Below are 27,223 nucleotides of genomic sequence, written 5' to 3'. Positions count from 1 at the left end.
GACAACAGTGGAGAAAGTAGAAATTTCCTGAGGTTTATTTCTGCTGCAGAGATAGGCAAGAGTTTCCATTATCCTGTTTCTTTAAGAGCTGCAATGACAAAGTCATGGAAATTGCTTGCATGAAAATTAAACCCTTTGTGGATTCAGATAAGCAGGACAGTGGTTCTCCGGAATTCACGTGTTGTTTTAGGATGACACAACAAGTGCTATCATCATTCTCAGTGTGTGACTGAACAACTTTTACGTGTCATCCTTCCTGGCATCCACAGAGATGGAGGATGAGGTTTACTATTTAACAGCTATTGGTGACCTTCTTTGCTCACCAATTTGGAGTCAATGATGTACTAATACCCTTGTTTACCTGGAAGCTGACATCCTAGAGGCAAAACAAAGATTGGTCAGTCCCCTGGGCTGGCTTATAGTGGCTTAATAAAATGTTCTTTCATTGGCGTATATTATGTTCTGGTCACTAAAGTACCACAGACTTTGCTTATCTGTGATCTACTCTCTCATTTTTCTCCTGATGAATTCCAAGCTAATTGTTTAACTGGTGCATCTCATCTTTGCAAACGTTTCTGGCAAAAATAGAATTAATAAAGATTTCAGATGTGTATCAGGCAAATAAAATCTGCCTCGGACCTCAACTTCATTTCAAAGTCTAGAAAGTAAATATTTAAAAAAATGACAGAAATACAAGCAAAACAGTTAAGAAAATCAGTTTTCTTCTTGGTAACAGCAAAGAATGCTTTTAATTTAATTTTTTCCTTTGTATAGCAGTCTACATCAACCTTGGAAAATGGTTGAACTGGGGATATTTCCTGTCAATTAAAAGATGTTTTTGAGTTGAATTAAATCAGCACTTAGAATTCCACCTTAAATTCTCCAAAGATGGCACTTGCTTAAGGTTCTGAAGATGGGAATATGATCTGCTAAAAATCAGACAAGTGAGCAGAAACAAACTATGACTTCTGCCCCAGGGGTAATGGAGACGGAGATGAATCCTGACAAGCACACACATGACAAGACCTAGGCAGAGCAAGAACGGGTGACTCACAAATTGTAGTGGCACGTTCTCTCCAAGGGCCTCAGTGTGCAGTAATGCCTGAAAGATCTCAACCAGGATCACATGATGCATACAGTGGTTGGCTGACTGTTGAGCCATATAATAAAACCCCAACAAATTAAGTATAAAACAGCCTCTGGTGAGCTATAGCCCTAATTAGAAAGAAAATTAACAGGTATTAGACTAGCAGAATCCCCGCCAGTAAAGTATGTAGGGGATATCATTAAAGAGACAGACTTTTGGTGTGTGTTTTATGTTCCTCTGAAGTTGATCCCCTTTTTAATTACTTCTGCCATTATGAGAAAGCTAGCTGGATTCTTGCACTGAAAAGACCAGGCCAGAGCCACAGAGAGGTTCATAAATCATGGTGGGTGACAGAGGGAGAGAGGGGGAGTTCTCTGCTGACCAGTTTCTCTTCTCTTGGAAGTGTTCTGCTGAAGCTGTTTGCATCCCCGCCGTGCCATCCCCCGCCTCCCAAAGGGTCAGCAAATGTAGTGCCATCACTGACAGCGCTGTCACCAGCGTTCCCCTTACACACAAGTACAGAGTTTTCCCTGCTGTCAGAGTTTCCTGTGAAATGAGCTCACACCCAGCCTCAGCCCAGGTCCTTGGAGCTGGGTATTTCGTCGTCCCTGGCAAATTCCGTTACAAAAATCAATCTGATCCTTTACAGAAGTTGATTTGCAAAACCATAATGTTTCATGGCTTCCAGGCTCCCAAGGTGCTTTCATCTGCCTTTCTTTCCTTTTCAGCTGTTCCTATTTGTCCTCTCTGGTCCTTCTTTTCTCTGCCCAGTCTCTTGTTATTCCTTTTCTTTCTGCTCCCTCTGCATCTTTTTTCCCCTCATCTTCTCATGTCCTTTTCAGTTTGTCTCACTTAAGCCATTCTCCCCAGAATGCAGATCTCCATTGCTTCTTTCTCATCTTGCTGAATCAGAGCACTGTCCCTTTATGCCGTCGGAATAAGGGTAATCTTGGAGACACAGATATTGTGTGCAAATCTCCATGCAAGCTCAGATATGGCAAATATTCAGAGCAGAACAAACAGCAGTGGCAGTGGGGGTAATCTGAGTTTGTCTCATTTTTTAGTTCATCAGTGACCTCCTTCTATCCCATCTTCTTGAGATTCTGAGTCTATGAAAGAGACACAAGAACTGTATCCCCTAATTACACCAGAGCGGACTCTGCGGCAAGCCATCTCTCATGCTGTATAGCAGACCTGTAAGCATACTGTTGATCTGTGTTCCTGCCAGCTCTATTAGGTAAAATAAAGGCCACCAAATTCCAGATTTAAAAGAAGGAGGGTTCTTGTCTCCTACACGCTTACTGCAAGCCAGCTGTGCCTATACAATACAGATCACCTGTCCCAGATGGAGTGGGCTTGCTGCACTTAGTGTCGAGCTTTTCTGTACACATGTAGTGGTTATCTGATCGTGCTTATGATGAAATTATGGTCAGGGACATTCTTGCCCATGTCTCTGCCAAGAACAGCAAACTTTTGGGGAAAGATGGACCATATTTGATTATAAAGCCTCCGAGGAGAGGCCTTCTGCTGGAGCAGTCCTGTTGGGGGAAGCGATTGTCTGAATAGTGTTCAGGAAGGAGGCAGTTTTTACAGTGCATTTATAAAAGTCCTTTGAGAAAATCAGGTATGGGTTTCAGTTAACTGTCTGAACACCTAGAAAGAGTAGTTGACTCCCAGGTTCTCAGATAAGTGCTATTCACAGAAAGTGTTTTAAAAAGTGTTATTTCAGGATGCAGTTATACATCTCCGCCTGGGTAGTCCCATTCTGCCAACACGCAGTGCTCCCATTCAGGGGCTAAAAACATTTTTTACTTTCTCCTAGGTGTGCTTTGTGCTGATGGCTGCTGTCTATTGCCTTCCTGTTAGATGTGACTACATTTCATGAGTGATGGAGAGGATTCCAGCTGAAAAGATGGATAGATTTTGGCAAATCTGTTGTCCTTTTAAAGCCATGACCCTACAAGGCACACATGGTATGAGTTGGCCGACAGTATTCTGTCAGACTCTGTAGACAGCTATTGAAGTCAATTTTTGGCAAGGATTTAGCTAGCTGGGTTGTTACCACATGTTTTTTATAGCTACTGTGGTTTACTTTGACACAGAAGGAGTGACATGGCATACTGATTTTATAAAAGCTTAGGTTGTTACCACTCTAATACTAAGAATATAGACATCAAAGGGTGGCAAATGTGTTACTGCAGCTTAATGAGTTACTGTTTGTCATTGCAAATCAGCTGAGGAGTGTTAGCTAGTTAAACTCTGATAACCTGATTTCTTCGTCTAAAAAGATTACAAAATTAGCTTGTCATTGATCAGCTTTGAGCATATCTGGATGTGGATCAGCCATCCTGAAGTATGAAGTGGAAGCCACATACCTCTAAAATACCTGTCTTGTTCCCTAGCCCAATCTCATTTTCTTTTTCAAACTTGTGCAATGATAACTGCACTTATGTGTTTGCTGCCCTATTCGTTAACTATGTCTCAGCCAGAAAATGCATTAGGGGATTTCTTGGTCTGCATATGCTCCATATATGCTTATATGAGGGCTCCAAGAAATAATCTTTAGTCAGAAGGTAAGGTTGCATTTGTATTTTACTGAATTAAAATGCTAGATTGTGTCATAAATGTGAAAATGAATTTGCTGTCATCAGGTATGATAGTTTCTGTTTATCTCTTTGTTCCCTTTTCCCCAGAGTGCACATGCACATGTGTGCACGCACACACACACACACGCACACACAGAGTTTGTCACAATTCAGTACAGCTGGTAATTTTCAGTTCACCAGAAGCTCAGAATAGCAGAGAAATTGCTCAGTCAGGCTTGATGTGGAGAACAAGTGTTTGCACACACTCCTCGCTCTCTTTCTGGGAGGAAACTATCAAAAGAGGTTTGAAAAAAGGAATGACAAAGCGAAGAGAGTCAACACATTTGCCTGTTCTTTTTAATATACGTATTGCTGATATACAGGTGCAGGTCTGCCATGGTTTAGCTGAGAAGTGAAGCAGGAGTTTAGATGCAGTATTGCTTTAACTGGAAAGGTGGACAGGGGCAAAGCAGGTAGCATTTTGCTATTGGGAATCTTCTGCTGAGTGTGTCATATCAACAGAAAAAGCTTCAGAGGTCCTTCTTGAGAAGTAACTTATTTCTCTCTTTCCTCTTTCCTGCCCTAAAAGACTGGAAAACTTATCTCTCATAGCCCTCTGAAGAGGCAGAGACATGCACGACCAGAAAAGAGTTTGTTAGCTCAGGAAACACAGCAAAACAAGATAAACATGTACTGCTGATAAAGTGGCTCTCTTCCACCCTTCCACCTACCAGACTGTGTCGCACTGAACAGTCTTTTGATTCCATCACTTCAGTCGTCCACCAAGTACCAGACAAAGGTCTCTTTAGGGCTGTGTATTCAGTGTGAGAATAGCTGGCTTCTACCAAGTCACCAGTATATTCAGTTTTACTGAGGAAACAAGTTGGAGTTATGCAGACACTCAAAACCAAACGCTCCTATTTCCCCTCTTTCTTTCTCTCAGGGCCAAAATATTTCCTCAGATATACCTATTCATCTCCATTGAAGATAATGGGAACTGAGCAAGTCTCAAGGAAACTGCACAAAAACCATCTGTTGTTTTCTGCAGTAAAATACAGTTTTCTATAGAGCAAATTATGTCTCTTTTTTAAAAATTCAAACACCAGATATAAACTCCACTGGACATCATACCAATGTTTCTAAAGAATGCCTCTCTCTGCTATATTAACTGAGCAAGGAGACTGACCAATTTATTAACTGGTGTTTTATGACTTAGAAAAATTCATCCATTTTGGCTATAACATTAACATCAAGATTTAAAACTGAAATGTATCTTGTCTTCATGAAACAAGTCTGAAATTTCATTTTCAGTTACATATATTACATCTACATTTAGGAGCAGCAGACAGTTTACTGAAATCCATCCTTCTCCGACATTGGCAATATCACAGAAAGAAGGCCTAAATGTAACATGAAATATGAAAGTATTTAACACATTACAAATACAGATAAGTATATTTTTAATATAGATACATTGAGGAGGCATTGTAACCAGTTAAGTTTCTTTGAAAATGCCAAACCAATTGTTTAACTGCTGCATGGAGCAAGTATCCTAGTGAGTTGCTCACAATGTATGAGCTTTTGTTCGTATTAGGCAGTGAAGACAGACCAAATCTGCAACCTTCTCAAGTTTGTTTACAATATGATCCCATTAATTCACATCCAATATTGAATAACCAGTTCTACTGTATTCAGTTGCTAACAATTTTTGACACCAAGCATTTTTCCTGGTGGTGCTAGTATTCATGGTCAGGGACAGGGGGAGGAAATCTTGATGGGACTAGAAAGGAGCGACAAGATGGGGGAGGTCCAGCCACACCCATGTGACTCCCCCATGGTCACCTTATGTGCTCTTTGGTGGTTTTGTTGCGCTACATCTATCTCGTGCCTCCAGTTACCAGGGTATATAATTTTATAATTCCTGTTCTTATACTTCACTATAATAGACAATGGAAAGTCAAAACCTCAATAGTACCTCTCACACCCTGAAGGCAGGCAGACTGCCTACACAGTTTTAAGCTGAAATTTCCCTTATGCTTTGGACAATGCAAAAACATACCATGCAAACTACACAGTATTTTGACTGCAGGAATGACTTCATGGTTACTCTGTTTTCACTGTAACTTGTGCACATCCTCAGATCTTCCAAAACCTTTCTAGAGATTCCACCAGGAGGTAATCAGCATTGCTTCTCTGTGGTATACGCACTGGCCAATTCAAGCAGAAGACAATTTTGGCTGAGCAAACTATGCAGCATGATGTGTATTCCATTAAGTGCTGTCATTCCAGCTGAATGTGGTTGGTCTAAACTAACTTAGTCTGTACTGAAGGTAGCAAGGTTAGTTCAATTATTCATTTGCACAAAACTCACTCCTGTTCTATTACTTGAGAATCAGTCACAGACATTCATCTGCAACATATAAATGAATACTGTTCATGATACGTTGAACTGTTTGTTTGCTGCAGGTTCCTGCCTGATAGGTAGTTGATGTGAACATGTGAGAGCTACTCATGATACATTTGCTCTGACTGTTGGAGAATCATTTGTAGCCTGCTTTTTTATGTCACTGTTTTACAAATAGTTTAAGCCAGAATAAAGACTTGAATGGAGGAAAATATTAAATAATGAATGAAAAAGACTCAGGAAGTAAGAAATTATCCTGTTTGTGAACAAATACCTTCATCCACCTAAGAAATTAAGTGTGAACTGTGTGAGTGCCACTTAGCAGCCATCAGAAGAATAGATGGGCACAAGCGGTCTGGTGAAGGACCCTCTGGACTACGGCAAATATAGTTTGTTTCTGAGTGGAGTAACAGCCTCCCAACACCTGCACAGACATGCATCACCGTTGTTCTGTTTTTATCCTAATACTGCCAATGGGTAATCAAAATCATCAAGGGGGCACTCATAACAGTGAACCATTGGGAGCTGTCTTGCGCAGTTCCAGTGCAATCATCTGGACAAAATGTGGGTGTGGTGTTAGTCCACTTTGGAGATACAGATTGGAAAATAATCATAGGAGCAAGGATTGATCAGTTATTAGGATACTACAAATGTCTGGGCTGGGTCTGCTCAAATGATACATGCAGAAATAGAGTAACCACACATTTGCACAAAGGATAATCCGGAAAGGGATGACTCTGAAAAAGACTCAAATGTAAAATGAATAAACAGCTGAATGTGAATTTCTGTGGTCTCTGGCGAAGAGCGCTTGAGCATGCTCTGTAAAAGCAGGACTGTCAAGTAGCAGTAGAAGGTGGTACTGCCTTGAGGAAACTGCCACTAAAATCCTATCCAGTCTCTACACACCAAACAGCCTGTCATTAGGAAAGAGTTCAGAAAAGAGTTACAAGTCTGTAAAACCTATGTAAGTGTGACTGATGCAATATGCTATTTAGTTTCTATAAAAAAAAGCTTAAAAGAAGACTCATTTATGGCACGCAAGAGCTGTCAAACACTAAAGAAAATGGCAGAAATGAGATTTCTGGAAAGTAAATGCAGATAAATCAAGCTAGAAATTATGTGCCTACTTCTTGGTGTGGTTAGCTGACCCCTGGAAACTACTTAGCTAGACATGAACCTTGCTCCTGTCACTTGAAATCTGTAAGCCAATACTGGATATCTTACAAAAGTTGTATTCCATCTCAGTCAGGAATTATGCATTTGCGAGTGTTTTCAGCTGTTGGACCAAATAGGTCAGCAGTCAAGTAAGCTCAAAGACCCAGTTACAGAAGAGGAAAGTATTTCAAATAACTTACCTGAAAAGCGCTTAAGTGAAAATATTAGTCATGGACCAGAGCAAACAGATTTATACAATGTTATATGAATACTGGATAAAAGAAATATATAAGCAGAATAATACTATGAACATAACAGAAAGGAAGTTACCAATACTAAATTTCTGAGCATTTTACCACAATAAGAAACAATAACTGGCAGCTTGCCTGTAACAGGGGAATCTCATCTAAGTTTCTGTGAGGAAGCAAGGGTCTCATAGCACTTGCAGATGAGTTGCAATGCATCTCCGGCATAAGCATCATTTGATAACCATTATGCTTTCTAATCACTTTCTAATTAAGCTGCATTATTACAAATACGATGTGCAGCTGTCGTTTATTTGTCATATTCTTCCTTGGACTTATTGGCTCCAACTTGTAGCCTAATTTTCATACTATGGGGCTGCCTGCAAAACTTCATCTTGTCAGTTCTGGGTGCTGAATTGCAAACTTCATTCCTTCTACATTCTATTACCTATGCTCATGACCTTTGATGTTTCCTTGCCTTCCCCTTCCCCTTCCCCTTCCCCTTCCCCTTCCCCTTCCCCTTCCCCTTCCCCTTCCCCTTCCCCTTCCTTCCTGTTTTCCTCCCTTACTCCCTTCCCTCCTTCCTCTCTTTTCCCCTGTCCTCTCTTCTTCCTTCTCCCCTGCCCTTTCCTTCTCCCTTTCCTCCCTTTCCTTCTCCCTGTCCTCCATTTCCTCCCTCCCTTCCCTTCTTTCTTCCTTTCATCCATCCTTCTCCCTCTTCTCTCCCCTCCTTTCCCTCCCTTCCTCTCTGCCTTCTTCCTCCCCACCCCCCAAGGACTTTTGCCATTAGCAGAAATTAAAGCAAGAGTGTAGTTATCTCTACTTTTTTTCTATTCCTAAGAAAAAATGTGTAATGAAAAGGAAAAGACAGAGTTGTTATTTAGTTCAAATTTGTATGAAAGCTAGAAGAGAAAAAGTATGTTGAAAGCACAGTCATATTTACTGTGTTTTGGAAGTAAAAGTGAATGATACTCAAATTACAGGGAAGCAGGTACAGGTTTGAAGTCCAGAAAGGTAGAAAAGCTACATTAAAACCTAGGTGGCCCAGCTAGCTGATGTAATTTTGGCACGACTGTTTCTATAGCTGATGGCTCTCCAGGCTGACTCCTCCTTCCACTTCAAATGATCAGATCAGTTGGAAGCAACCTTTGGTACAATTCACATCTCTGGACCACGGTCTCTGTTCGGCTGCTTAAACCATGTGTATAGAGTTCCTTGGTGTCTGAAGTGCAGTCTGGTGTAGAACTGGTGTAGTCCTCTTTCAGCAGACTACATACCATTGCAAATCTTCAGCTTCACTCTTTCAGCAGATGCTTGATATACCTACTGCCCTCCTTCCCACCAGCATGATGTTATGGCCTCCAACTTTCCTCGCTGCAAAGGCAGAATCTATTTCAGTTACCAGTAACAGGACCAGAACTAGTTTTCATAGCCTCTATGCCACAAAGAAAAGAAGAAGGGAGAACTGGGCCATGGAGTTCAGAGAGATAATTTAATGTACCAGGATAAATACATACTTCCTCAGGTACTCAGACGTATTAATGTATTTTTATGGCATGTAAGCTATAAATACGGTGAACAAACTTTTGGCAATGGGAGCTTCTCTAGCTTCCATCTGGACTTCTGACTCTGTTGCTGCTGAAATAAAGAAATGTATGTACAGTGAGCCAGTATAAAAGTGACTTAACTGCTGTTTCATGGATCTCATGACTAAGGAATAAAAGGTAAAAGGGGCTTTTGACAAAATCAAATAATGACAGCTTCCGGACAGAATATTTTATTTGACCATCTTACATCTGTTTGAATGACAATCATATTTGACGATGCTTTGTTCAGCTTCTCACCGAAAAATACAATGCATTCACATCATTGCTTCTAATTGCATTTGTAAAATTAATTGACATCTTTCATGTTTTACACTGCTTGCTTGTTTTATTTAGTACAAAAAGAAATGCACTAAAATGGATTTCTGCATTATTAAGGCATAGGGTTTAACAATAAGGGGTTTGGATATCATAAAAAACCTCCAAAAGCCCAAATGACTATTATATCTATAATTGAGATGGGGGAAGAACTACTGTGCTGCAAATGAAGTTAAAATTCTGCTGACTTCGCTATCAATATTGCAAGACTTCAGTACAAAATATCCTCCCAAGACTTTGGAGATTTAGTAAAATTTTCTGTGTTCAGGTTTCTAAAGAGCAATTGCATGTATGATCAGTTTCCTCAGCATCCATTAACTAAAAGGAAGGAAAAAAAGAGAAAGCACAGTAGCTTTATTTGGTACTACTTTTGGTTACTACTGTAGTATTTCTAGTTTTATGTAACTAATGTTACATAATGTGTGTGACAATTAATGTAATATTTCCATTGTATGTTTCTAAAGAAATGAAGACGTTTAAAATGTATATTAACTACCAATGTAATGTTTTATCATCCCCTTATTTGGTTATAAAGCAAATACAGAAATGAAAAGATGAATCTCCATATTCTCACGCTATACAAGCAACATTAATTAATTCAACATGACAAGCTTTGTGAAGTATCTGGGTAAGTCAATCTAGTATCATTTTGTTCATGAAGCCCAAAATATAGACTGACAAAGCACAAGTATGAAATGCATTTCAATCAGTTTAATCAAATAGAGTCAATGTAAAGAAAAGGGGCATTGTCAAGATGTGTCAGTGAACATTTGACCTGCCTCGCAGTTAATATTGTTTCGTGCAGATTTCTCTTGGGGGATACCCTCTCTGTTCTGCATTTCAATTCAATTCTGTGTTTCATTTCAATTCTAAAAAAATGAAAATTTTATTTTTGATCTCGTGAGTGGCAATCTATAGTAGGAATGATACAGGAAAAAGATCACTTGCAAATCATTATCCACACAGAATTTGAACATGTGAAATCAGACCCTTTAAGGAAATTAGACCATTTGGTGTGACTTTTGCCTGGATTGCAGGAAATTCTGCTTTCTCTGAATGAGATTTTGGCTGGTCCTTGCATAGGTGCCAAAGATGAGATTATAGAGCACCAAATCCAAAATCTGCTGGAGAGTTTAGCTTGGTCTTTTCTCTAAGGCACAAGGAGACTTGGGCAGGAAAAAGATGTGGGCACACAATGAACCTATAGCAGAGCCAAGTGGCCACAGAGCTTGGCAAACTGTGCCTTTTTAAGGGCAGTGGAGGGCGTTTGCCACAGACAGCTTCAGTGAGACTTCAAGAGGGATTCCCTCGTAAGATAATTCAGGATTTTTCCCAGGAGTTCTCAAAGCAGCATAACTTCTCTACATCCCAAGTCTCCCTCTATCACTTTCTATGATCCCAGTGATAAGCAAAGCAGAATGCAGGTCTATATTTATTTCTGAAAATCTCTTTCCAGGCCTCTTTTCCCAGTGCTTGATCTAATACTGTGGTTTCTGATCACACTCAATATGCAAGATAACATTAATGGTCAAATCATGGTGCAAAATAATTCTGTTTCGTCTTTAAATCTACTTCTCTGCCAGGGAATAATATGATCATTTTAAAGGCTTTAACAGCTGTCTGTTATTCTACCTGGAAACTACAAATTGGGCAGGATTTAAATTCAATGTGTATGACTATACACATGTATGTACAGCAGAACTTAGAAAAATATCTGTTAACTTCTTTTCTCAGGTAGAGACAAGGCTGTGGGGGTGACCAAGATTTGGAGAACAGCTTTAAAAGTCCATTTGTCACAACAGTATTTATTTGAAGGTTTTGTTTCACTTCCTAGGCTCTCAGCTTTTACTATGTAAAAAATCATCACTGTCTAGCTGCCGTGGTAACCTCAGACACATGAACCAAGTTTGCTGAGATATGGAGAGATGTGCAAGGAGAATCCTTAACAAATGCCTGAGCAAGCTGCTCTATCCACCTCTGTGAAGTGTTGAATGTTACACCCAGGAATGAAGACTGAATTGTCAGTGCTAAGTTTCATGCCTCTCCTGAGAGATAAAAAGAGGAAAACCACAAATTTTCTGGATTTCAGCCCCACTGATGGTTGCCATTTGTGCCCCCTCTCCTGCTTCCTAGTCCCTTCCCCTCTCCAAACCTAAATGGAGTCATGCCCAGAGCTCAGCAGAGCCCATGGAGGCACTGAGAGCATGCCCAGAGGATTGGCAAGCTCTAGAATCACAGCGAATCAAGTCATCCTTTCAATACGTGCACACTCTGATCTGAGCAGGATCCATTTTAGCGACTCATCTGCAGGGCATGTTTTTCAGGCAATGCTCCAAAGATCATGACTGCACATTTTTCCCCAACCTGTTGATGGGTGAACCACAAGAAGTTCACAAATCTTGAGAGCTCGCCATACAGTTCAGTGCTTTTCCCAGATCTCTTGGAACCGCAATACTATGTTGAAGTATTGCAAGTTCTCTCACGTGATTTTTGAATGCTTCCTTCTTCAAACTTTGCTGGAATGAGTTTAGAGCTACACGGAAAGAATGATTAATTGCAGTTTAACGAATCACAGGAAAAGCTGGTGCCTCGTTCCATCTCTGGAGATGCACCTGTATCAGTCTTATTTATTTGAACTGGTTTACCCTTTAGTTTTACAGTCAACAAACTAGAGTAACCAGAATGGTCTGAGGTGTCTTATTTTGATGTCTGCAGCATTTTCACCCCAGTATTTTATTTAAACCTTTCTGTTTTTCATGAGTATATGCTGCTAAGTCCTTGACTAAGACATTTAACAACATGAGAGTGGAGTATTTTGCTGCTACAGACTTAGACCTTCTGAAGAGCCTAATCAAAACCACATTTTTTTTCTTTAATTGGAAAAGAAATGAGTGTTTTGCACTATACACTAGCTAGTTAGTGCTATCATAAACAAGCCCCTATTAATCACGTACCATTTTTTGCAGCTGTGTACAGTAACTGACCTGCCTAGATACACTATAACTGAAGCAATTAAGGATCTTTTGTATTTTTTATGTAATTACCACTTCTGAGCCAGGTTGCTAAATACTTGGGACATTTGGGGGTATAATTTCAAGGTCATTATATTTTTGTTCATCTCATTTCCTAGGAAACCTATTTGCAGACTTGCCTAAAGCATCCCAGATACTGTACATTAAAGTATGGTGAATTAATTTAATCCTACCTCCTTCCACTCAGTAGGTGCATGTCCATTTTTCCAATGTATAATACACAGTATATTTTTAAATTGTAAACTATTCCTGTTTTTAATGATGCAAACAATGGAGAGACCAAATAAGCTAAAGGAGCTAACACATTTATCTCTACATTCTGCCATCTGTTTGAAACTGCTGATGTAATTCCAGTTTTAAATTACATTAGATCCTGCCTTCTGGACCCCTTTCCCTATTTACTTTTTTTTATTTAAGGCTTTAGAGAAAGCAGTGCCTTCAGGTTGTTGACTACTTAATAAGAAACTGTGTCTTTGACTGTTTTCAATCTGGACTTAAATGTAGGTTTCCTGGACAAAGAGGCATAATGGAAGTAATGGCTTTATTTCCAAAAGATGAAACTTATTCTCTGTGTACAATTTGATGAGATCTGTTTTCAGCAATAATGCTAGCAACCAGCAGATTTGTTTATACTGAAGAAACGGCAGAGATTAAGGGTTGTGTTCTTGCATACTCTATTGTCTAATGATGGAATTCCAGTTTTATCTTGGTGTTTATACTTCAGAATTAGTTTCATTTCTTCTGTGTAACCTCTCCCCCTTATTTTACTGGCTTAATTAACAACCTTATATTTATTTTTCTCAGCACTTCCTTTGCCTTTTGAGTCCACAGTGGTAATTCTCCATTCTCTTTTCTTCTGGTATCTTGTGGCTGGAATCACTTCTTTGTCTGGATCCGATACTAATGTTGACCTTTTAAGGATTTGCTTAAAGGGATATTGGTCAGGCTCTGTCTTCACCAAATCCATCAAACACATAGCCTGATTTTTGCAAAGTCACATTAAAGCGTTGAAATCACAATTCAGATTTAAAAACATTTGCATCACAGAAATTAAATGAATGTATTCTGGTTTACATTCTAATTTTTTTTTTCTTTTTTTTTTTTTTTTTACTTTGGTTGCATTCATTATGTACCCACAGAATAGTCAGAAGTATAAGGACTTTAGAAGAAAGATGGAGTCCTGTGCTGAAAAGTTTGCAGACTTCTCTTTTGTACTGATTTTAAAAAGAGAGAATACATAATTAAAAATTAAGAAAAATGCATTTCAAGCTACATTTTACTCATCATGATACAGAAATTTTTCATGAGCATGTTTTGAAAAGTCATGATAACATTTCTAAAAATTATACAAATTTAAAGATGATTGGAACAACTTACCCATTTGGAATTTCTGAACCATACCAGGCAAAAGTCTGAAGAAAATGTGGAAACAGATTGGCTTGATTCTGATCCTTTTATAGAAAATTTAGATTTTTAATGAAAAGTAATTTCACCACAATAGTTGCCTAAACTTAATTTGGAAAATTCTTTAAAAATAAAATGAAAACCCACAAAGTGAAACCTTTTGTGTTTGCTTTGGTAGGAAAACAGACATTGGGTTCATTTGGAATTTAAACTGATGATTTTATCTTTCACTGTTTGACTTAAAATATAGAAGATTTGTTATTAATAAAATTTAATTAAATATAGAAATTGTAATTCATATGCAACTCTAGTCCTCTTACTGAATGGTAACTAGTAGCTATGTCTATTGTCAAATACGCATCTAAAAGTTTCCAGTTGAACCAGCTTCCAGAATGGTAGCAATTTTGGTAGATCAGTCACTGATCCATGTAAGTTTCTTGGGAAGAACCTTGATCCATGTTTCAAAGTTTATCCTTCCTAAATCAATCCTACCAATAAAAATATATATAATCAATCACTGTGTCTTTAACCATTATCATACTTAATCACAACCACTGTGGTGATTAAAATGCAACAGACTTAGTGTAGGCTTTCTACATCTCCTCTTCAGCCACTGAAATCAATAGCTAAACTAAAGCGGTGGCCAACTGTTGGGAATGTAGATGACTGTTGGTTTTTTGTTTATGGCTAGCCTGGCCACCACCAGTGGTGAAAATCTGAAGCAGGGAGGTGTAGTATTCCCTCTACACTCCACCATTGCCAACCCTGGCTGGCTGGATATGGAAAAGGTCAGCAGCTTCCCATGAACTGTTGAGGACTAAGACAAGCAGTACAATGTTCAACCCTGACCTGTATTTTCAGAGGTTGGTAAGGAACCACATGAACCATTTATTCCATATTTTCATATAAGACTTGTACTGGGTTTGTGTGGCAAGGTTTTGGTAGCAGGGAGGCTACAGGAGTGGCTTCTGTGAGAAGCTGCTAGAAGCTTTGCCCATGTCCAATAGAGCCAATGCCAGCTGGCTCCAAGATAGCCAACACTGGCCAAGGCTGAGCCCATCAGCAATGGCGATAGCACCTCTGGGATAACACATTTAAGAAGGGTGGAATAAAAACCTGTGCAACTGCAGCCAGAGGGAGGAGTGAGAATATATGAGAGGAACAGCCCTGCAGACACCCAGGTCAGTGAAGTAGGAGGACGAAGAGGTGCTCCAGGCGCCAGAGCAGAGATTCCCCTGCAGCCCGTGGTGAAGACCATGGTGAGGCAGGCTGTCCCCCTGCAGCCCATGGAGGTTAATGGTGGAGCAGACATCTACCTGCAGCCCATGGAGGACCCCATGCCGGAGCAGGTGGATGCCCAAAGGAGGCTGTGATCCCGTGGGAAGTCCGTGCTGTAGCAGGCTCCTGGCAGGACCTGTGAACTTGTGGAGAGAGGAGCCCACGCAGGAGCAGGTTTGCTGGCAGGGCTTGTGACCCCGCGGGGGACCCACACTGGAGCAGTCTGCTCCTGAAGGGCTGCACCCCATGGAAGGGACCCACGCTGGAGCAGTTCATGAAGAACTTCAGCCCGTGGGAAGGACTCAGATGGAGAAGTTTGTGGAGGACCATCTCCTGTGGGAGGGACCCCATGCTGGAGCAGAGGAAGAGTGTGAGGAGTCCTCCCCCTGTGGAGGAAGGAGCGGCAGAGACAACGTGTGATGAACTGACTGCAACCCTCATTCCCTGTCCCCCTGCGCTGCTCTGGGGGAGGAGGCAGAGAAATCAGGAGTAAAGTTAAGCCCAGGAAGGAGGGGTGGGGGGAAGGTGTTTTAAGATTTAGTTTTTATTTCTCATTACCCTGCTCTGATTTGATTGGCAATAAATTAAACTAATTTCTGCAAGTTGAGTCTGTTTTTCTTGTGACAGTAACTGGTGAGTGATCTCTCCCTGACCTTACCTTGACCTCCCCTGTCCAGCTGAGGAGGGGAGTGATAGAATGGCTTTGGTGGGCACTTGCTGTCCAGCCAGGGTCAACCCACCACAAGACTATATTCTATGGTTATTCATCTTGCTATGAAAAGATATCTGCAGAAAAGTTAAACCAGAGATGCCCAAGTAAAACAAAGCACATACATATTTTAAATAGGTCTGAAGCTGACGAACATGCCAAAATATTGTCAGTTAAAACTTGTTATGGGAGCTCATATCAGCTTTTCATGGGTATGGACAGTGATGCTGAGCAGAGCAAGGAGTGTTGATTTTCTGCTTACAAAAATCGCATTAACTTATGGAGTCTGAGCAGTGTTTACCAAACAAAGCATTTATGACTCCACCCCAGCCTATGAGGAAAAAATAATTAAAGTCACATTATTTCTTGAAATACTCAGATTCCAAATGTTTGGTAACCAGCTGCCTGTTGTAGTAATGCTCCTACTTCTGCACAGAATTTGTATTCTAGACCTACATGAAATTAGTATACAAAATGGACTGAGTGAATGATTTGTTAGAAGAACTTTTTGTTGTGAAAATGTAATGAATATTTCATGATTCAAATTCAAAGCAGCTATAAATTTAAAATATCAAGTTTTGCTGTGATGCATAAAAACTATTCATCAGAACTGTTAAATACAAACCATATTCACTCCTGGTAAGAACCATAAATATGACAAGAAATCCCAGAAAGTTGTAGTTATGGTTAAGAAGGAGTCTATGTAATGAATACAGTAAAAGTCCTTCCAAATGTTTTAAATAATGCTGTTTTTCCTGAGGATAGATTGCATTTCATCGGCATCAAGATTTGCAAATCAGTCAGGGTGACCAAAACTCAAACATTGTCATTGCATCCCTAGGACAGTGTAATATTAAAGTATATTTAAAATGTGATTAAAAAAAAAAAGAAAGAATATGTCTTACCAAGTCCTGTGCCAGTTTATTTGCAAGAATCTCTAAACATTTTCTCCAGTGTGCACACCAGGCCTTTCAACATAGTTTCTGGTCTTAAAAAGACACTTTTGAAATGACAGATGTCTTGGTATCCAAAGGAACCTTTAGTAAATTGAAATGTAACAATAATACCATGGACTGTATTTCCCCTGGAGTAAAATATATGTTGTTCTTGATATCTGTGCTGCTGAAAATATCTGATACTTCTTAAGCACAGTAGTGCATGAGTTCATAGGATGGCAAGACAGATTTTTAAACTGATTGGATAAATGTGATTTGATGGGTTAATTTATTTAGTGATGCTGAGATCTTACATTTTTCTCCAGTTCTTTTTTTACTATTGATTTACAGAACTGCATTTCTTGAAAGGAGGCCTCTGCAGCAGCTCTTGGTGCTTGTTTGAGATCTTCTAAGACACATGCATTTCAAGAGAGATTCAGTCCAGGAGACGACCTATAATCAATCCCACCAAGAAAGTCTGTGCATAAATTAAATTATATTATATAAATAACAGAAGTCGCTATCCCTGATCCACTGTGGTGCTGGGGCCCATCCTATCTGAAAGAGAAGGTCTGCAAGGCAGATGGATGGCAGCACGCTATGGGCTCTGCAGAGCAGTGCCACACTCTGGGTTGTTTTACAGAAGAGGCTCTGACTGTGGCATCTTTCTGTTGTAAGGAGGGAGGCTGCCTGATCTGACCATACAGACAGTGTAAAATTTTGGACAAAGAGCTGAAATACTATGGTTGCTGTAGTGGTTCAGAGATAGAATAGAAGTGAGGCTTGTTAGGGAGGAATAGTCTTTCACAGAGGTAGGACCCCAGCCTAAAACTCCAATTAGAAACCTTCAAAAAAATCAGCAGAGCCTATGAAGCATGAGCATGAAACACTGTTCATATTGCTGAATGAATATACTAATTTTCAAAATGCATAAGCTCAAATGTATTTACTTTATATGCTTTCAAAGGCACTCTGCGTATACAGCTTTAATCCAGCCTTAACACAATTTGCAATGAGCTAGCTAATGAGCTTCTGATTTTGAACAACTTGACTCCATTTTCAAAAGATTAGACCCTCTGAGAATCACGTTATTCTTATTTTTGTAAAGTATTTGAACCTAGCTACTGTAAGGTTGCAAAATACTGCAGAACAGTCAGATTCAGAGATTATTTAATCAGTAATAAAATGTCATTGTAGGCAGCATAGCAGTACTTCCTAAATCCCTCATTGCATGGTTGGCTTATTTCATTAGAATCTGTGCTGGCCATTCTCCAAAGATGCAGAACTAATTCTATCTGCAATTATCGGATTTTGTTAAGCACAGAGAATTCGATAGGTATAGTGTTAATGACTGAAGAATAGCTAAGCAAGCCCCTAATCTATTGCTCATTGTTTAAAAAGAATTAGGGCCCAGCCCTCTCATACTTAGTTATAATATGACTCAGATCAGCAGAATAAGTAGCTCTGCACCTTTTCTCCCTGTGCAGTAAATGTAATGCATTGCTCGCTGTTTTGCAAATGATAGGCTTTTTACTGAAAAATCCTTTACTTAGGAATAAGTAAGATGTAAACTGATTTCTAAGAAGTAGGTGTACGATATCTACCTATCGTGTTCATATTCCTGCCTGTTGGAAAAATAATCTATTAATAGGAAAAAGAGAACATAATCTAGTCTAACCATCACTAGAAATATCAGTGCCATTTAATTAGCCCTCAGCAACCATAAGTTATCATGGTGTGTATTGTACTGTGTTGATAAAGCTGTGAGGGGAAAAGACTGCAGCTAAGAACTAGCTCTGAGTTCAGAATTACAGCAGGTTCGGTGAAGCTTCTGGATGTTGACACTTTCCAAGAGCAACGGAGACATGGGTCCCCTGGCAGAAAGCAAGAGGTGAGTATGGATGTGACTGAATCTTGGCAAAGGATTTAAACTTTGCATTTGTAATTTTATTATTTATTGTAAATGTATACATTATATATTATAAAATTGCAAATAAAAATATTGGTAATTCAAATACTTTCCTAAAGAAAAAGAGCTGAAAGCTTTCTGTTCCAAAGAATATAGAGCTAGTAGATGAATCTAAAATATTTTGGAAAAACAAAAACTCCCACAGGGCATTTTTTTCTTACAAGGGGTGTCTTAACTGAACATTCAATACTACTATTGATCAATCAAATTTAAAATCTTTTTATGTTTAAATTGCATCATCATCATTAATTCTGATAGTGACAGCTAAGTTTGGCTTACTATTGAAGCAGCCTGGTAATAAAACACAGTGGAAAAACAACGTATGTGTCCTGAAAATGTCATTTTCCTGTATCTGCAGTCCATCAGTCCAAATTACCCTGCTCTTTTTCTACTGTCTGATTAACAGGAGCTGCAGAGAATGGTATCAAAAGTGAACAGTTTGGTTACTTTTCCCCTTCTGTGTCTTGGTCTCCATCCTGCCGTTATCTACTAACAGAGAACATTTTAGTGGAAAATAGAAAAATGGTCGGAGGAATCTACAAGGCAGGGCACAGGTATGGCCATTAAGAGCTGTTACTGGTGCCCGTGGCTAAGAAAAAAAAAGTCCTATCTTCTCACATTTCCATCGGCAGCAGGCTTTGGGCAGCTGAAGTTGTCCTGCATAGCCACCAAAATGCTTGAAATGGAGGCACATGCTGCCAGGACCATCGGTGCACCGCAAGGAGACCAGGCCCTCAAGGGCCCCCAGCACACCGCTGACCCTGCCTGAGCTCCCGTCCCACAGTGCCCAGGCAGGGTGAGGGGGACAGGCCTGGGACCGGTGCCTGGCATCCAGATCACTGGAGGGGCTGGCCTGAGGTCAAGTGGGGCATGCAAGGCAGCAAGCTGGGGTCCAGTCTGGTGCTGGTCACCAGCAGGGCAGTCCGGAGACCAGGCCACTGTCAGTCTGTGGGTCAGGGTCTGAATCAATGAGGTCCATCATCAGGCACAGATGTGGCTGTGGCAGACTGGGAGACGGGCACCCCCGACTCTGGCACTGGTTACTCTTCTTATGCTGCTTGTGGAATGTGGAGGGTTGTCATTGAGGGGCCAAGCTAAGTACGAATGCGTGCCTGTGGGATCGGGCCCTGCACCACACAGGCAATGATGGATGACATTTTTATTGGCCATGCACAATACAAACAGGCTAGGGACTGACCAGCTGGGGGCACCTCCGCTGACAATGGCCTGGGGGTGCTGGTGGTCAGCATGCCTTGGCAGCAAAGAAAGCTAAAAGAATTCTGGGCTGCATTAGTAACAGTATAGCCAGTAGACTGAGGGAAGTGATTATCCCCCTTTACTCAGCACTCATTAGACCATGTCTAGAGTATTGCATCCAGTCTTGGCACACCCAATACAAGAAAGACACGGATAAACTGAAGCAAGTTCAGCAGAGGACCACCAAGGTGGCTGGGGACTGGGGTTCTTGGCCTTGTGAGGCTAAGGGAATCAAAGGTTGTTCAGAGGAAGAGAGGGCTTCAGGAGCACCTAACAGCAGTCTTCCAAAACTGAGAAGGATGTTACTGAGGACGTTTTTGATACCTGGCTGGATAAAGCCCTGAGCCACCCAGTCTAGCCTCATGAATGACCTTTTTTTGAGCAAGATGTTGGACTAGAAACTGCTGGAGGTCCTTTCCAACCTGAATTGTCCTCTCATTCAGGGTAAGATTTGATTTGCTCTTTCCTGCACAGTGGGTGCACTGTGACAGGGAGAATTAAAAAGAGTGTTCTATGGCTGGTGATTCTAGTAATGATTTCAGAGTCAAATCCTTTGGAAGGCTATTTCTGTTTTATTAGTTTGGTGCCAGATGGGTGACCTGCTCTTCCCAGAAGAAAATGAACAGGTCGGGTGGTCCCCTCTGGAGCAGGTACAAGGTTCTTGACTTGGCAATAACTGAGCTTTGCTCTAGGGAGAGAAACCCATGGAGGCATTGAGTGCCTCCAATACAACAGGAACTGGTAAGAAGAAAAAGACAGACATGCAGACATCAGAGGCAATGGAAATAAAAAAATTCCTAGGGATCAGGAAGGACAGCACAGTGTTTGCTGTAATTCTGAATGTCGTGGAGCTTGTCTGAAACCCACCCTAGAAGGAAAGACCCATCTGCAAGGGCTTCTTACTTCCAGTCTGTCTTATCTAGTGACTGGGAATTCTCTTACATAAAAATTTTAGTTGTTGTAGTTCATATTCTAAAATAGTCAACTTTTGGGGGTTTTGGTGAAGTTACTACAAGGGAAAAGCTCCAGGTGCACCTCAAAACTCTGAAACTCACAAAGGTCTTTAGGATGAAGAAGGAAGTGAACCTGGGTGTCTCACATCCTGAGGGCATCAGCCATTAGATTATTCAGTAACATGGGCCGCTCATTAGAATTGCTTCTGTTTTATAAAAGAAATCACTTAGATATCTGAGTCTGGAAGGGGTTTTAGGGCCAAAACAAGTAAGACTGGTTTTCTGAAGAAGGAGGATTTATAACATCCACCTTTCGGTTGGATTACCTGTCATTTGGTCTAGGATAATACTTGTCTTCCTATTCCCCCCAAATATTGATTGTAGATTTTTTCCTAAATTGTCCTTGTTCTCCCTGGGCACTACTCAGGAAGCCAAGGGTATGAACTCTGCTGAAAAGAGGAGAGGAATTATGGAGCTGACCATTAAAATGTGTCCACTTTTAGCTATTGCCTCTTGGGTCTAAAGCCTGGAAGCATGAGGTTGAGGCCCTCATCAAATTTTCTTTGAATTCCCATGATCTTAGAAAGAGAAGGGACGTGTTTTGAGAATGGACTGAAGTATCTGAAGAGTATGCAATTCTTATTGTTAAGTTTTCTTTCAGGCTCAATCCAAAGAATGTTTCTTTAACTTCCCTTAAGTTTTTAAGAAGTATTTTTATTCCACAGTGAATCTCATGACAGATTTTAAAATTTGGATTGTCTTTAGAGAAAGAGTGTTTCAAATAGTCTTCTTTCTGAAGACTGTTAACATCAGGGAGCAAACAGAGCAAGGCTGCACCACAAGAGAGGACAAGACAGAAGCCAAGGGTGATGACAGTCACCCTTACTGACCAGGGTGCAGTCCCACAGCACCTGAGCTGGGTGAGCAGAGTGCTGATAACAGGTCCATAGGTAATCCCAAAGTAAAACGACAAACCAGGTCCATTCCAGAGACACAGCCAGAAGCAAAGCTGCACTGTGGTCCAGGGTCTATCCAGAAGCCAGAGTCAGCTGTGGCTGAACATAGTTCCAGCACTGCTCCAGCAAGGAATGAAGGCCAAGGCTTGAGTTTAGATGGAGCTCCTTGGCCCATGGGCAGAGGATGTGGGTGGAGGTCCCAGGCCAGGCTGGACAGGGCCATTAAGCCCTATTGGTGCACTCAGAGCCCTGAGACATAAATTGTTCTAAAAATTAGAGAAAGCCTATGATTTCTTATGAATGATTGCTGTTTGCTAATGATCATATTACAATATATATATCTTTGCTGTAATCAGCTAAAGTATTTAAGTGCGAATAAGTTAGAAAAACAGTAGTTTTGAAGAGTTTTGCATTCTAGATTGTTTTAGTGTTTATAAAGTTGAATAATTTCCTTAAACGGACATCAACCAATGTATGAATTTTAATATGATTGGCTTTTGTTCTAAACCTCTGTATTCAGGGTAGAAAGTAAGAAAGCTTCAAGTGTCTCGTGCTTCAAGGAAGAGGGATGAAAACTGTGTTGGAAATTCAGCCAAGACCACTGCAATTCTTTGGGAGCCAAAGCCATTTTTTGATCATTAACAGCAAAGGCAACAAGAAACTGATGGTCTTGTGGGAATGGTAATTAGGAATATAATCTGGTCCCAGAATAATGATTTTGCCTCCTTTTCTCTTTCTCTTCCTTGTGCCTCTCCAGTGAAGGAAAATCATGGAATTGATAGAGTTGAGCTATCATTTTAGGTCACTGCTGAAAATAACAGAAGACACAAAACAGTTTAACGCAAAGCCTCTACTGCTATAAGAATAATTTGACAGTCTCTTTCTTGAAAAATTAGATATTAAACCATACATATCATTATCAACTTATCAGTACCTTAGCAGTACTTGGAACACTTCCTCCTATGGTGAAAGAGCAAGAAATGTGATCTGGCTTTTGTGGGTGTTTAACAGTAATTTTTCTAGAGTTTTGGATGGTGGTCAGACCTTTGTTATTCCAGTAGCAACCAAACTCACACTGGAATGACATCTAAGTTTTAGTCTGAGCTACTCTTTAAAGAGACACCTTTAGCCTATTGATGTAGACTTTCTTTTTTTCAGAGCAAGGTAAGCCTTCCCTGTGCCTAGAAAGAAGAATCAGCCAAATATTGTTGAGAAGCTTTGGGAGGCCCCAGATAGGATGGACAGCCCCAGATAGGATGGATAGGATGTAAAGAGCGGGAGCACTATACAGGGAATTTAAAATTAAGGTGTTTTTGTAGATTTCACAGAAATTGATACAGTGTCACAGAGAAGTCTGGTAGCTCTGTGATCATAGCCCAGCCCTGGGATTCAAATATAATTTTGCTGGTTTTTTTGCATTTCACCCGTGCAGATTGCCCTCACTCAGGCTGCAGCTTTGGACAGTTGGCACTAAAGACAATGAACATAAAAGGAACTTCAGACCATCCCTGATCAAATGCAACATGAAAGCCACCCTCTGTAAATATAACGCCAAATGAGAACCCTTGATGTTATGTTGTGACATTTGGGGGTATGTGAGGAAATAAGTAGTTCAAAAAAGTAGCTGCCTTTCCTCCATTAACTAGCTCATAGAAACACAGATAGCTGATGATGTCTGTGTGGCAATGGTGCTTTAGCTAGTACAATGATTCAGGTACAGTTAGGGTTGTACTTCTACCTGTTAAAAAGGCCCAAGCGTAAAGGAGGCTCCTTGATCCCTTCCTCTTTAATTTCCTCAAAACTCTAAGAACTGGGAAGAAAAAATATTTTTTAAAGACAAGCCACCTGGTAAAATGTTAATGTCCATTTTCGACACTGATCTGATTTTGTGTTCTTGGTGGTCTTGCCACTTTTGGAATTGGACATCTAGGTCTCTGATATGGTGATAGTTTGCTCTTTTTTCCCCAAGATGTAAGACTGAACAGAGGTCAGCATGAAGTTAGAATACACCTGTGGTGCGTTACACAGCCTGCGTGATCAAAATTTGCTTTAACCAAGGCTTTTACTCTGACTTTTCAATATTATTTTTTGTTTAATACTTCACCACTGAATATTTTTGTATATAAAACCAACAATCACAAAATATCAGCTTCAGCTGGAAAAGTCCTATTAATTTTCTAGCCATTGATGCCCAAGCAATTTTTCATTGTGAACTACCGTAAAGCAGCAGAACCTGACAAAGAGTCAGTCACACAGTGGAAGCTGTCAGATGTGTTGGGTCCCATAGCAAGGTGGAATCATGGTGATATATGCCATCTGCTGGGACCCCACACACTAGCACATTCTCAGGTAATGCTTGGTGGCCATAGAATCTGCCTGAAACTGTGACTTATTAAATCAAAGGTAACTGTTGGCAAGCTGTAGCAGTCAATGCCAACTGGCAAAGCTGGTTTGAGCAGGCCACTTGCAAAGCCTCATAGGCAGCTGGTGGTTCAAAGACTGCGGTGTGGAAACTATTGCACTTCTCTGCAGGCTCAAAACATATTTTGTTACACAGCTTTTCACATTTTTAACCACCTTAGTATTAGAAATGCCATGTTCTTCCTTTCTAAAATATTAAGACAGTTTTTCCCAGTATCACGCAAATAACACAGTCATGTTTTTTCAGCCTTCAGATATATGACTGAAATTGTTGAATAATCAAAATATTTCAATGAAAGTGTTATTCAGATTGGTGCTCATGTTGTTTTGTTTTCGCTAGGCAATCCACTGGATGAAGTAGTCATAAATGTTACAGAAATATTAAAGAATATTTATGGAAATACTTCATAGGAATTCAACAAAGTAATTTTACCCTGAAAGCATTATTTGGCGATGTATGTTAAATCAGGTATCACAGAGAAACATATACCATTTCATCCATGCATCCAGAGCAGCTCAAATTTTTACTATCAAAAATAGTGCGCACACAGTATACACACCATCAGTAATTTCCAGAAATGATCTGTAGAAGTCAGTGCCTTTGAAAAAATCTTAACCTTTCTGAGATATCTAAGGTATTGACTGCACTTTTTAATTATGGTACTTAACCAGTTATGGAGACCGTTCTAAATTGTACATGCTATGAGTGATTCGTCTATATTCTTTTCCAAGTTACTGATGCTTAAAAAAAGACCTATCTAAAACATAGTTTTCAGTAGTTGAATTCAAAGCCTATAAATGCATTTTCTTGGATTTTCTGAAAGAGTTTTCATTCTGCATGACAGTGCTGCAGTTGCACTTTTAATATATAAAATTCTCATGAAACAGCATCAATTGTTTTGCTGATACCAGTCAATTTTTACTACATTCCTGCTCCCTGCAAGTTTTCTCTTTCTCACCACAAGATCAACCAATTTTGCTTTTAGGAGGTTTGTTCTTTCTAAATCTAGTAATACTTAGCATTAATGATTCCAGTGCTGATTTGGGGACTTGAAAAAGATTCTCTAGGAGGCTGCTGTAACCTGTGTCCAGGTGTCTACATCTTCCTGGGAGCCTATTTACATAGATGGGGTTAGACGAAATTCAGAAACCCACTAGGAAAGTCTCTTCATGAAACATGGCCCCCAAAACAATTCTTCCCAACGTAGGAAACACTTTTCTTTAAAAGCTATATTATTCTTTTACTTCTGGCAGTGGCTATTTTGGCTTGTACCAAAAGCATTAATCTTCTTTGTGCAACATAGATCATCAATTGAGAGAGGAATTTACGGTAGCCTGTTGAGAAAGTTTTCTGTCAGTGTTGCCTTACTCAAAAGGCAAAGCAGCTGGACAGACAGACTGTGTTAAGACCGCTTGTTAAGTTCCAACTTAGCACCGTTTCCAAGACAGCTTTAGTTGGAGCAAATGTTTAGGTCATACTACTCAAGCAAAAGTGAGCAAAGGCAGAACGTGGCAGTGCAGCAAAAGCACCAATGTTGTATATGGAATCAAATATATGGAAGTTTGTATTGGATGGATGGTCAGTGAGCAAGAACGATTAAGAATCTGTGTTAAAATTTTAATGGGCACTAATGGACCCTAACGTGTAGCCAACTTATTAAGGAAAGAAGTCCCACTTAATTTACCCCAGTTTAGAAAAAAGTTCAGGGAAGGTTCTGGTGAAGGGAAAATCAGAATGAGGATCCATTACATGGCAGATAAACCATCTCAGAGTAGACATTTTCCTTATTATCGCCATATAGAATTACCTTGATCCCATTAAAGTATTTCAGATAATGCCTGCTACTTCATACAAAGTACTGGTATTCCATTTAGAGCAGCAGTTATATCCACTGGGTTTGCAGGCAAGCTTATTTTCCAGCTGCTTGTGGAAAATATTTCTGCTGCCTCTGAACCCCCTGGTGTTTTTCCAGTCATCTTATTGCTGAGGCTAAACCAAATACATACTATCTACTACTTTAACTTATGTTTAGCTGAGCCATTAAACATACTATTACATTGTACTCTTGCAAACTTCATAGACTGAAAGATTTAAGATTAAACGATAGGTCTAGAAGCCTGAGAAAATTCCTGTAGACATAGAAAACACTTCTTTTCAACAGTCAACTAAATATCAAGGCTACTTAATGATCAAATCAAGATCTGCAGACACCACAGCCTGCACACTCTTTCTTAGAAGATTTTAATCTTTGTCCTTGTCCTTCAGTGGAGTTTCTTTCCAGAGCATCTTGGCTTAATAAATGCCTTTCAAGAAGGCTTTAGTGCAAGTGAGAGAGTACTTGTGTAGCAATCTTGAGTTCTTATCAGCTGTATAGTGATCAGGTGAAGGAATAATTTATTTCAATCAGCAACACCTGTTTTTATAATTGCTCAAGTGATTATAATTCAATAATAAAAAGCCAATTTAACTATCTTTACTCAGATATTAACCTCTGATATACAGCACAAGAGTGAAATTGCAATTGGTTAAATTCCCTTAAGAAAACAATTGATATCATACATTTATCCTGTTTTGGTCTGTTTTCTTTCTTATTTTCCCTTGTTATTTTACTTTTTTTCAGGATAGAATATGCTTACACATTCTCAACTGAAAGACCCCCATTGCCATCCATTTTCTACCATTGTCAAATATGCCCCATCTCTCAAAATGTTCAATTCTGTTCACTTTTCCTCATAGTTATCTTGTTATGATTTGCCATTTTCATGACAGCATTACATTGTTGACACATAATTAAACTTGTGATTTCCTATAATACTTAGATCTATTTCTGCAAAACTGCTGCTTAGCCAGTTACTCTCCCTCCATTTTTGTGCACTTTCTCTTTCCTACCCAAGTATAAATATTTGCAGT

This window comes from Nipponia nippon, unplaced genomic scaffold (assembly GCF_047370975.1).
Source record: "Nipponia nippon isolate SJK-2023a ecotype South Korea unplaced genomic scaffold, ASM4737097v1 scaffold_1, whole genome shotgun sequence".
In the NCBI taxonomy this organism is placed as follows: Eukaryota; Metazoa; Chordata; class Aves; order Pelecaniformes; family Threskiornithidae; genus Nipponia; species Nipponia nippon.
Note: the sequence above shows the minus strand (reverse complement) of the source record.